The following is a 10630-nucleotide window of genomic DNA, read 5'->3' on the forward strand; positions in this document are numbered from 1 at the left end:
GTCTCTATATGCATTTGATCGTAAGACACGTACACATTTGAATCGAGGATATTGAAAACGATGGTTTTTTTTATACAGATCGAAAATGGAGTCTATTTATAAGACAATAGGTTTCTTTGGCACATGAAAAGTTTAAAGGTGATTTCAATAAGTTCTCTTGATTTATTGTAGATCACTTGAATCATGTTGGAAGACGAAGCATCAGGTGAACCAAATAAATACATTTACCATCGTAAATGTGGAATTTTGAAAAGGAAGTCGTTTAGGTAGAAATTGCAAACCCCAACGATGACTTGAAGACTATTCAATGCTCTAACAGCATCTCCAATAGGAGAAATTCTTCAGCACACTGAATTCGTCTTGGTACACAAGTGTCACGTCCCGATACACTAATTATCTCTCTAATAAAGTAGGATCTACAATACAATATAAGTACAGAGCTGAACATTATCACAAGGTTCACCTAGATACAACCGATTTTTATCATAATAGTTCGGCAGCCTTTTACCAAACCATACAAATTTGACAGAAACAAACCGAAACTGGCTAAAGCCAACCAGGTCCAAACACCATTCGCTACCAGATCTCAAATTTTTCACTTTATATCAAACACAAAAGTTACCATGTAAATAAAATTTAATCTCACAGATAGGAATACTGTGGAGTTCTTATGCAGTAACAACAAAAGCAGCTCTTCTTTGTGTGACCAATCCTTCCTTATTGTTCTTGCTTTGGCTCCCTAAGCTTTCTAATGAAGGTATTGGTAAGGGCAGAATCACCAATAAACGAGGCCACCAAAAGAAGCAACGCCTGCAAAAAGTAACAAACTCTGAAGTTAAAAGAAATTTAAACAGATAACTAATGTTACATGTCCACAAAATGGGATTCCTTCAACTTTGAAGGTGGACGTACGGATTGGCTCAATTAAGTGTTCGATTACATGTTTGGGATTATGGTATCATTTTCCAACAATTGACTACCCTTGTTGTTTAGAGCAATCAATAACATAACATTGTGGACTGATGCAAATCAACAACCGTAACAAGGGAACTCCACTGACAGATTAGAGATGTTGGATAAGATGACGAATCAGTCAAGGTGATATGTGTTGCCGATGATTCATAAGGAAATCCCAGAGGGACATGAAATCTGGTAACAAAGATTCCACATAAACTAATAAAGCATAACGTTAGTGGATGAACATCAAACATTATAAATGACAACTCACCTCCCTCTTGCCCATATGCACGATATGGTCCTCGATGTCGGTGAAAGGTACCTTCAATTCTTGAAGAACAGACATTTCAAGGATTAGAGATAACGGTCTTACAACTAGATTGTCTGTCACTGTGAAGGTAGCAGGTCCTTCCAGAAATCCTTGAGCACTTTTATCGCTATCTTCATGAGATTTGGGATAAAAAACATTAAGTTTAACTGACTCCGCTGAAGCATAACCAGGAATACAGGACTTATCAGTAGTTAACTTCTCGTCGACATAATAAAACGAGGTCTCCTCAATTCCTAACAGAGTGTTCTCGTATCGATAACCAGGTGCAAGCTTTGGATTGACCAATAATTCCTTGTGGAAATTTGACTTCAATTATTGCTCCTCAAGATCTTGGACACTCTTGTACAACTGATCGAGACAGCCTTTCCATGAAACATTCCGCATCTTTTCTAATATAAACCCAAGTGGGAGAGTCAAGAAACTGCAGAGTAGATTAACAAAATCCTCTCGTGCCTCTGCATAACAAACAATCTTCTTAGACTTGCTAACTACAATCTTAAGAGAAATGTTTTTCTCTTCCTCATTGATTGTGTCACCATCCATTTGAGAATCAATTGATATTCCTTGACAGGAATGTACATCTCCCAAACTTGGTATTGGTTCGTTTTTCAGAAGAATTTCAGTCAACGGTGTCCTTGATACAAACGAACGCATAAGCAAATTCAAAGCCTGGAAAAAAAGACATCAAGCTAGTTAGAAACCACTTCTATTGTTGTTGATGAAAAAAAAAAAATTGAAGGCACACCCCACAAGAAAGAAATACCTCCTGAACTCCCATATTGAAAGTCGACTCCTCTGTAGTTTTAGAATCCGTGACCCCTAGCTTCGAAAACAAACAAATGCTTGTTGCACTTACTGGGGAAATGACCTGTAAATCATCGGTAATTATCAGCCTGGGTCGCCCTTTCACAAATACGCCTCCAACTTTAGTATTATCCACTGGAATCTCCCGAGAAAAGGAACAACCACAGGAAGGACAGATGGCACTTTTATAATAGCTAAAAAAGCGTCTTTGACAGCACTTAAAGTACCGTGTTGACCAATCATTGTCAATTTTCAACTTGAGGTTCTTGCATTGAAGATCTGCAGAATTGCAGGGAAGTAACAACATAACTTTACAAGCAATTGATCGGAAGTTATGCACATCAAATTTCCCAATACTCTGATACAAATTTCTCATACAACCTATTTCCACTGGCACTGAATCTTCAGCAAGCCTGACAATTCTTCCCATGGGCATTGTCAAGAAACTGAAGAGAACATCAATAAAATCACCGTCGGACTCTACGAAGATAACTTTGTTGCTTCCCCTGTCCACCAAGGCCTTCAAGGTAATAACATTTTCGAGATCCTCATTCAACCCAGCCTTTTTTTCAGCCATGATTGAAAGAAAGTATAAAGTCGGATTGCTATCCTGTTGTTGAACAAATTCAGTAAGCAATTGTCACAAATATTTGTTGTAGGATAATGACAACCGAAATAAAGCCTGTGTAGTCCGTGCCGATGTTAAGTTGTTTCCCTCCTCAAACATGAAAGAAGCTTCAAAATACAAATCAACTACTGGGAAAGAGATAAAATCTTGAGGAAAAAATAGCTTAAGCTATAGGAAACAGATTATCTAAAACCGGCAGACCCTATTTTTATTTGAAAATCTTCTAGCAGATAACAAATATGATACTAAAAGATTGAAAAAAATAACCATCTTATTGAATTCTCTGGAAAAAAAAAAACGTTAAAAAAAATCATAAATCTTTCTCAGAAAATTTCCAATAATCTTTTTTAGAATTGTGACTGTTTGGTTTTTGGTTTCAGTTAGTGATAGAGGGGATATATTTCGGGAGAGTTGAAACAAAAATCATTTCATTTTCACTTTGAAGATTTTGTTTTCATTTTTTTCTTCCTTATTTCTTCCCCTTTCTCGTCATTTTCCCTGTATACTTTCTTCGTGTCTCAAGCACAAAAATGAAAATCAGGACCTAAAAACCAAACCAAAAGGCCCGCAATATGACGTTGTTATTTTCTTTTTTCATTTTATGTAATATGAAATTTGAAGTGTCAACCTTTCTGATAAAGGGAACCATTTTGCGTAGAAAAGCTTGGATTGATCACAAGAAATTATATAAGTACTACTAATATAGGATCCAACATGTTTAAAAATAAATAAGACAACAAATAAGAGGTTCTTAATTAAGTTAGTTCAGAAACTCCTTCAACCTTCCAACATGCAAAATCTGAATATGTTACCCACAAACATTAATGAGAATCCTAACTCAACATCTCACGTAAACTTAACCGTACCAGAAAAAAAAAAACATGAAACTTGAAGAACAAACCTTCCTGGGTTGAATTGGCGAGCCGAAGTAATGGATGAAATATACGAAAGCACACAAGGAAGATCATCGACTTTGGAGAGAAAATATAGTGATAAAAAGTAAAGTGAGAGGAAGAAGTAAAGTGATTGCTTTGTTTCACAACATTATCTTTTTTATTTTGGAAATTTTAACAAAAAGCTCTCAGTACTCTTTAACGAAAAATCACATTTTTACACTAAAAGTCAATCATAATACTATTCACTCTACCATTTATTTTGTCTTTAGTGTTAAAACTCAAAATTTTCAAGCCTTTTTAATTAGTTTTTTTTTTTTTTTTGGCTAGACACAACATTATCTTTTCATAGCAGGAATGGTGCAGTAGATTTGACATCATTGGTTAATTAAAAAAACAATGCTAAATAGACTCTTTTAAATTGGAATTCTCCATCCTATAAAAAAAAATTGGGATTTTTTATAAACTCTTTATTAGTTTACAGCTTAATGTCAATTATCATGCCAAGTTTATAAAAAATTGTAAATAAAATATGAGATGACATATAATTTATAAATAATCTCATTTTGAAAAAATCTTATTAACTTTTCATAAGGAGATGTTACCTAAAAGTAATAAAATTTTATATTTAAAATTTCAAAGCGTTTGGAATCCAATTCACTAGTCTTCCTAGTTAAGGATTGAGATTGATAGTTTTAATGTTTTACATTAGATTTTTGTTGACTACGAGTTTGATTTTTAATATGTGCCATATCACTTGTATTAAAAAGAGTAGTTATCTTCACATATTCATTTTTACTTTGTACATTTTTGTTAGTTTTTATCTATTAATATTATTTAATTTATTTGATCCAACAATTGAAAATTAAGAGGAGTGTGTGAGAAGTAAAAATGGGTATGTGGATTGCACCACACAGAAAAAATATATTGACATTGCATGACAAGTGCCCTTTTTGGAAAGCTAAAGCTAAAATTAGACTTGGTAATCGTGTCATATTTGTTGTGTTCGTGTCGTTTTCGTGACATATACGATATCTTCATGGAACGTGTTGTGTCAAATCCGTTAAAATGAACTGATAATATGATATGAACCAAACTCAACCGGTTAAAATTAACGAGTAATATCACCCTATCCGTTCCCATTAAGAAAATATATTTGACTTCCATTAATAATCGAATGAAAAACGTTATACTAAATTAGTATCTACACAACACATTGACATATTGTTTAATTTAAAAAAAATGTCAATGAGACTTTTAAAGTGAGACTCTTTGTAGATTATTTGCCATCTCAAGACGTCAATTTATGTGTTAATATTATAAAATATAAGATAGCAGACTGTTCGTAGACTCCCACTTTTGATATATTCTCCTTAGCTTTTGACAAGGAGATGTTACCTAAGAGTGAAAGTAAGAAAATTTTATATTTAAAATTTCAAAGCGTTGGAATCCCACTCACAAATTTCTTCCTAGTTAAGGATTGAGATTGATACTTTTAGGGGGGATGTTTTAAGTTAGATTTTTGTTAACCTCGAGTTTGATTGTTTATTATGTGGCATAGCAATCGTATTAAAAAAAAGTAGGGCTATTTAAACACTTCTTTTTATGTCTTATACACTATTATTAATTTTTATTCGTTGATTTTTTCAATTCATTTAATTCAAGTACTAAAAATTAAGAAAATATATATTGGCATTGAATGACTAGTGTCCATTTTGAAAAGCTATAGCTAAAGTGGTGGCCCATAACATGCACCTCTAGACTCATGGTTTTTTTTTCTTTAAAATGGTGGCCCATAACATGCACAAAAATGTTTGATCTTTAATTTTATGTTTTTTCCCTTTCTGAAATGTATATTCTTGTACTGTTGATCTGTTTGGACTGATTCAGTCTGAGTACTCTGCTTGATTATGATTTAATTTAGTCCAAGAAAATTACACATTTTATTATAGCGTTTACACAAAACGCTATGATGATGATGTACTCGTGCGATTAAAGTTGTTCTTGCCATTACTCTAGCAGAAAATAACCCAAAAAACAGAAACAAGGGAAATTAAAAGAAAAACCCAAAACCAAAGAACAAAGTCCAAAGTTTAAATTTAATAACAAATGCATCCTCGATCCCCGACGATGGTAAGGGATGGATGCTTAATTATAGCAGAGTCGCCATGAAAGAAACTGTTGAATAAGTGGCCAAGTGGCCAAATGGACAACAAAACAAAACAACTTTAGGCTAATAAACAAACCAAAAGGAAAAAAAAAGGTGAAAGACAAAATGATGAGGGAACATATGATTATGTTTGTTGAAAAGAAAAATTGAAGGTCATGATGATGTTTTTGAATTTTTTATTTGGTGCTTTTGTATTGATGAAGTGAGCATACGGAAGTGAGAAATAGAGAGGAAGTGTGCATCATTTTTTCTGTTTTAGTAGCCCATCTTTGAGAGAGCAAAGAGAGCTGCAGAGAGCAGAAAACAGAGAGCAGAAAAGAAGAAGAAAGGCTCTTCTCTTTGGTTAGTAATCACCCACCAAGGTAGTTGTTGTTGTAATAGCTTTGAGCTTTGTATAGAGAAGAAATTAATCACTATATTTCTCTTTATTTGTTTCTTTGGTGTGTGAAAACTATTGGTTATATTGAGTTATTTGGGTTGTGAGATTGCCAACACTTTGTAAACTCCTATTTGGTTGATAGTGGATTATTGGGTGAGCTCCTACTGCTCCGAGCAGTGGCGAAGCCAGGAATTGACTGGGGGAGGGGCGAAACTTATCAAACCAACCGATGATAAAACATCTTTTGTCGCTAACTCTTTTTGGCATGATGTGGTCTCTAGGTTGACAATGATCATTTTGGAGATAGTGTCTACGAATTGCTTCACGATAATTAGGTAGATAATCAAGCATTCGACGTCTATGTTCATGATCTTCAGGAAGATTAGCCAAAATTTCATCTATCTCAGTGACCTCACTTTGTTGTGAACTACTCGGAATACTTGAAGGATGACTTCTTGGAATATTTGAAGGAGAAGGAGGAGGACCACTTTGAATATTTGAAGGAGAAGGACTACCTCAAATGTTTGAAGGAGGATTTAAGCATTGCTTTTTATAATATTGTTCCATTACGTAACTGTAAAATGGAGAGGAAAAAAAATTCTTACACTCTTAATCCTAGAGTAGACTATACTAATATGCATCATAATTAATCCAACCAACAATTCAATTAAGCAATACCAATAGCATACAAATTATTCAATAAATAAATATTCAATTCAACTAATCATATGAAATAATCAAGAATTCAAATTTTAATTTCACATAAAAAAATCATAGAATCAGATCAATAATCAATAATCATATTAGTGCATTACCATAAAATTCTATGCCAATCAAACAAAATGTGTATTAAATAATTAATTAAGGTTAAGGATTGTAAATTTGAGAATTAAATAAAACTACCTTAGAAGGCTGAAGCCGATGGCTCATCTGCTGGAGAAGTGTAGAGTGGCTGGAGCCTGGAAGAAGGTTGACAATTCAATTCGAATTAAAAAATATTTCTTTTTGTTGCTGATGGGACTTTGGGGGTAGCTTTGCTGTGCTCTCTGGCAGAAAGGTTGAAAAACAAAAGGTGGCGTGTCCTGCACTGAGGTCTTAGAGGGATTAAGAGTGAAAGGGGGACACGGGGTCCCCCCAATATATATATTTTTTTATTTTGAAACCTACGAAACGGTGCCGTTTCAATTACTTTAAAAAAAAAAAATTAAAACGCAGACACTCAGTCTGCTGCGCGCACCAGACATCACCGAAGCAGGGAGCACTGAACCAATGGGTTTTCCGGCGAGCAAGGGGAGGGGCTGACCCAGATATCCAGTCCAGTTTTCCGATGAGGGGAGTGGCGACCGCCACTCCTCCCCCTCACGTGGCTTCGCCAGTGGCTCCGAGGACGTACTCCAGTTACACTGATTGTTGAGGAACCTCGTTAAATCTTGGTGTTCTTTTATATTTTTATTCTTACATTTCATTTGATAAATTTCCTGTGGATTAGCTTGAGTTGGTTCCATTTGGTTTGGTGTTATCCTAGCACAACAAGAAGCTACCTAAAAGTGGAAGTTTCAACCTTCATATAAGTTTTTCAAGCAACCAATTCCCAGTGGAAAAGAATAACGATTGGAAAGCCTGATAATTGTTCCCACTGGAATTGTCAAGAAACTGAAGAGAACATCAATTATCACAAACGAACAAGTTTTTCAAAAAACACAATGTAAAAATAATATCATCCATATAAGAACCAGGTCAGTGAGCAATTGTCACAAATATATTATCTCAAACCGGCAAACCCTATTTTTATTTGAAAAATCTTGCGAATAGATTGGAGAGAGTTAAGTGTTAAAAAGTAAACGGACCTGGTTTCTCTGTCATTCTAGTTCTCATACACTCTCATTCATTTCTATTTGTGAGGTCACGGTTAAGCCACGTCAACATTTTATATCACTATTACCTTTTGTCTTATTATCTCTATAAAGAAAATTAATATAAAATGTTGACGTGGCTTAACTGTGATCGCACAAAATAGGAGGGGATGAGAATGTATGGGAAGTGAGAGGGTAGAGAAGTCGGGTCCAAAGTAAAGTGATCGCTTTGTTTCACGACATTTTCTTTCCACTGTTCAGTTTGACATTATTGTTTAATTAAAAAAAGTAAAGTTAGGGAGGCGTCACCATTTTTGCTTTCCACAAGAATAGATGTTACTTGAAAGCTAAGAATTTTTTTTATTATGCCGGAAATATGGTTTAGTATACCAAGTGTCATAGTTAAAAATTTTTATTTAAAACTCTAATCACTTGTTATGATATTTTGTGTACTAAATCGTGTTTTCAATACACTAAAAAAATCTCTCCTAAAGTGGAAGTAACAATTTTATATCTAAATTTAAAAGATTTGGAATCCAGTTCACTAATTTCTTCCTAGTTAAGGAATGAGATTGATACCTTTGGGCGTGATGTTTTAGGTGACAAAGCACTCATGTTAATAAAAAGGATATATTACACAAAACTACCTCAATTATAAGTACAACCACAATCACATACCTCATGTTTTAAACATCACAATGTTATACCTCAACTTTTGAATTCGTTGCAATGTTAGATATCCGTTAAGTTTTCTGTCAATTTAACTGTTATACCTCAACTTTTGAATTCGTTGCAATGTCCGAATTAAGAGTTTTTTTTTTAAGAATTTTAACGAAAAACACTGGAGTGTTTATTTTAACGAAAAATCACATTTTTACACTAAAAAGCCAATCCTGTACTATTTATTTTATCCTTTATTTTGTCTGTATCGTTAAAATTCAAAGTTTTCAAGTTTTTTTCATTAGATTTTTTAATATTATATTAGATTTTTTAATTAAGTTTAATTGTTAAATAATTTTTTATTAATTAATTTTTTATTCCAATTGGCAAAGGAGTGGGTTCTGCTCTTATCACGTCATCATTTAATAGGCAAATTGACAAAAAAGTTAACGAAACTCTGATATTGCAATGAATTCATAAGTTGAGGTATTGAAATGGTTAAAATATAAAGTATGAGATTGTGATTCGATCTATAGTTGAAATAGTTTTAGTCTAAAAATATTTATTGACATTGAATGACTGGCACTCTTTTTGAAAAGCTAAAGCTAAAACGGTGGCCAAAATGGTGACCCGAACTAGGCACAAAAGGTTTGATCTTTAATTTCTTGTTTTTTTCACTTTCTTATTTGCCCTTGTACTGTTGATCTGTTTGTACTGATTCAGTCCGAGTATTCCGCTTGATATGCTAATATATATTCATCTAATTTAGTCTGAAAAACTTACACGTAACGTTATATCATTATATCATCAACACAGAATATCATAATAACAGTGTATCCATGCTATTAAATTTAAGGGTTAAGATCTGAGAGTTGAGGGAAGGGAAATAAGCACAATAGGTGGGGTGTTTGTGTGTGTGGTGGCGGTGGTAGGACTCCTACCCTAGGAGTCAGAGAAGGAGATGGGGTGGGTGTAAAAGAAAGTGGTGGAGGAAGATGGAAAAAATGAAGTCCTTAATCTCTATTTTGTTCAATGCCATGCGAGCAGTGGCGGATCTACAGAGGGACCTGGGAGGTCCCAGGACCCCTCGGCGATCCTAAATTGCTGCTAGAAATTTTCTGGAGGACCCCTCGTACTCGACACGAGGTATGTGCTACGGGTTGGAGTTGCAGGTTCTAATGGAGAAGAAGACAGCTGGGAGGGGAAGAAGAAAGAAAACAGGGCCTTTTAACAATTGGTCCAAAACGGCATAGTTTTGGCCAATTGTTTTAATTTAATAAAAAAAATCAATGAGACAAACTCTGCTGTTTGTCCATGATGTTCCATATTCTTTTAAAGCCCCACATGGGCCGCATCCTTCCCGAGAGTCCCTCCCGTTTCCTTTCCCCACTCCTCTGCTTTTCCCCCTAATCCCCATCTTTCTTATATTCACCCAAAACCCAATTTCTAATCCCACCCAATTCCTAATCCCACCCAATTTCATATTATAATTACATTACTCCAATATCATACCTCCACTTGTTTCAATTCTCCAAGCCACCACTATTTAGTTCAAAGTTCACGTATGTTTTTTGGTATTCTAATCTAATCTCAATTAAATTATATTAGATATTGGTGGAGATTTTTAGTCTATTATTGATATGGTTGTTGATATGTTTTATGTTTGTATACTCATTTTATCATTGCAATTTAGATGGAATTTTTGTTTATTGGTTGATTGGTATATATTTTGTGTTTTTGGTTAAATGTGTAGTTTAGAAATGAGAAATATGGAAAGATTTTTCAAGCCAAAGCCAATAGCACCATCTAATTTTTGAATGAAGTGTATTATATTTAACTTTTCAATGTTATTTTTATCTATAAATTTTTTTACCTTTATTATTGGGACCCCCCGAATTTAAAATCCTGTATCCGCCACTGCATGCGAGGTATACGAATTGTCAGGGATGATGAAA

General features: G+C 34.1%; 1 pseudogene; it reads right to left on the reverse strand.

The window, feature by feature from the left end:
* Positions 1-422: 422 nt before the first annotated feature.
* LOC126614908 (uncharacterized) lies at positions 423-3729 on the reverse strand (annotated as a pseudogene).
* Between the last annotated feature and the right edge of the window lie 6901 nt (positions 3730-10630).

The sequence above is a fragment of the Malus sylvestris genome, chromosome 3, assembly GCF_916048215.2.
Source record: "Malus sylvestris chromosome 3, drMalSylv7.2, whole genome shotgun sequence".
NCBI classification, from domain to species: domain Eukaryota; kingdom Viridiplantae; phylum Streptophyta; class Magnoliopsida; order Rosales; family Rosaceae; genus Malus; species Malus sylvestris.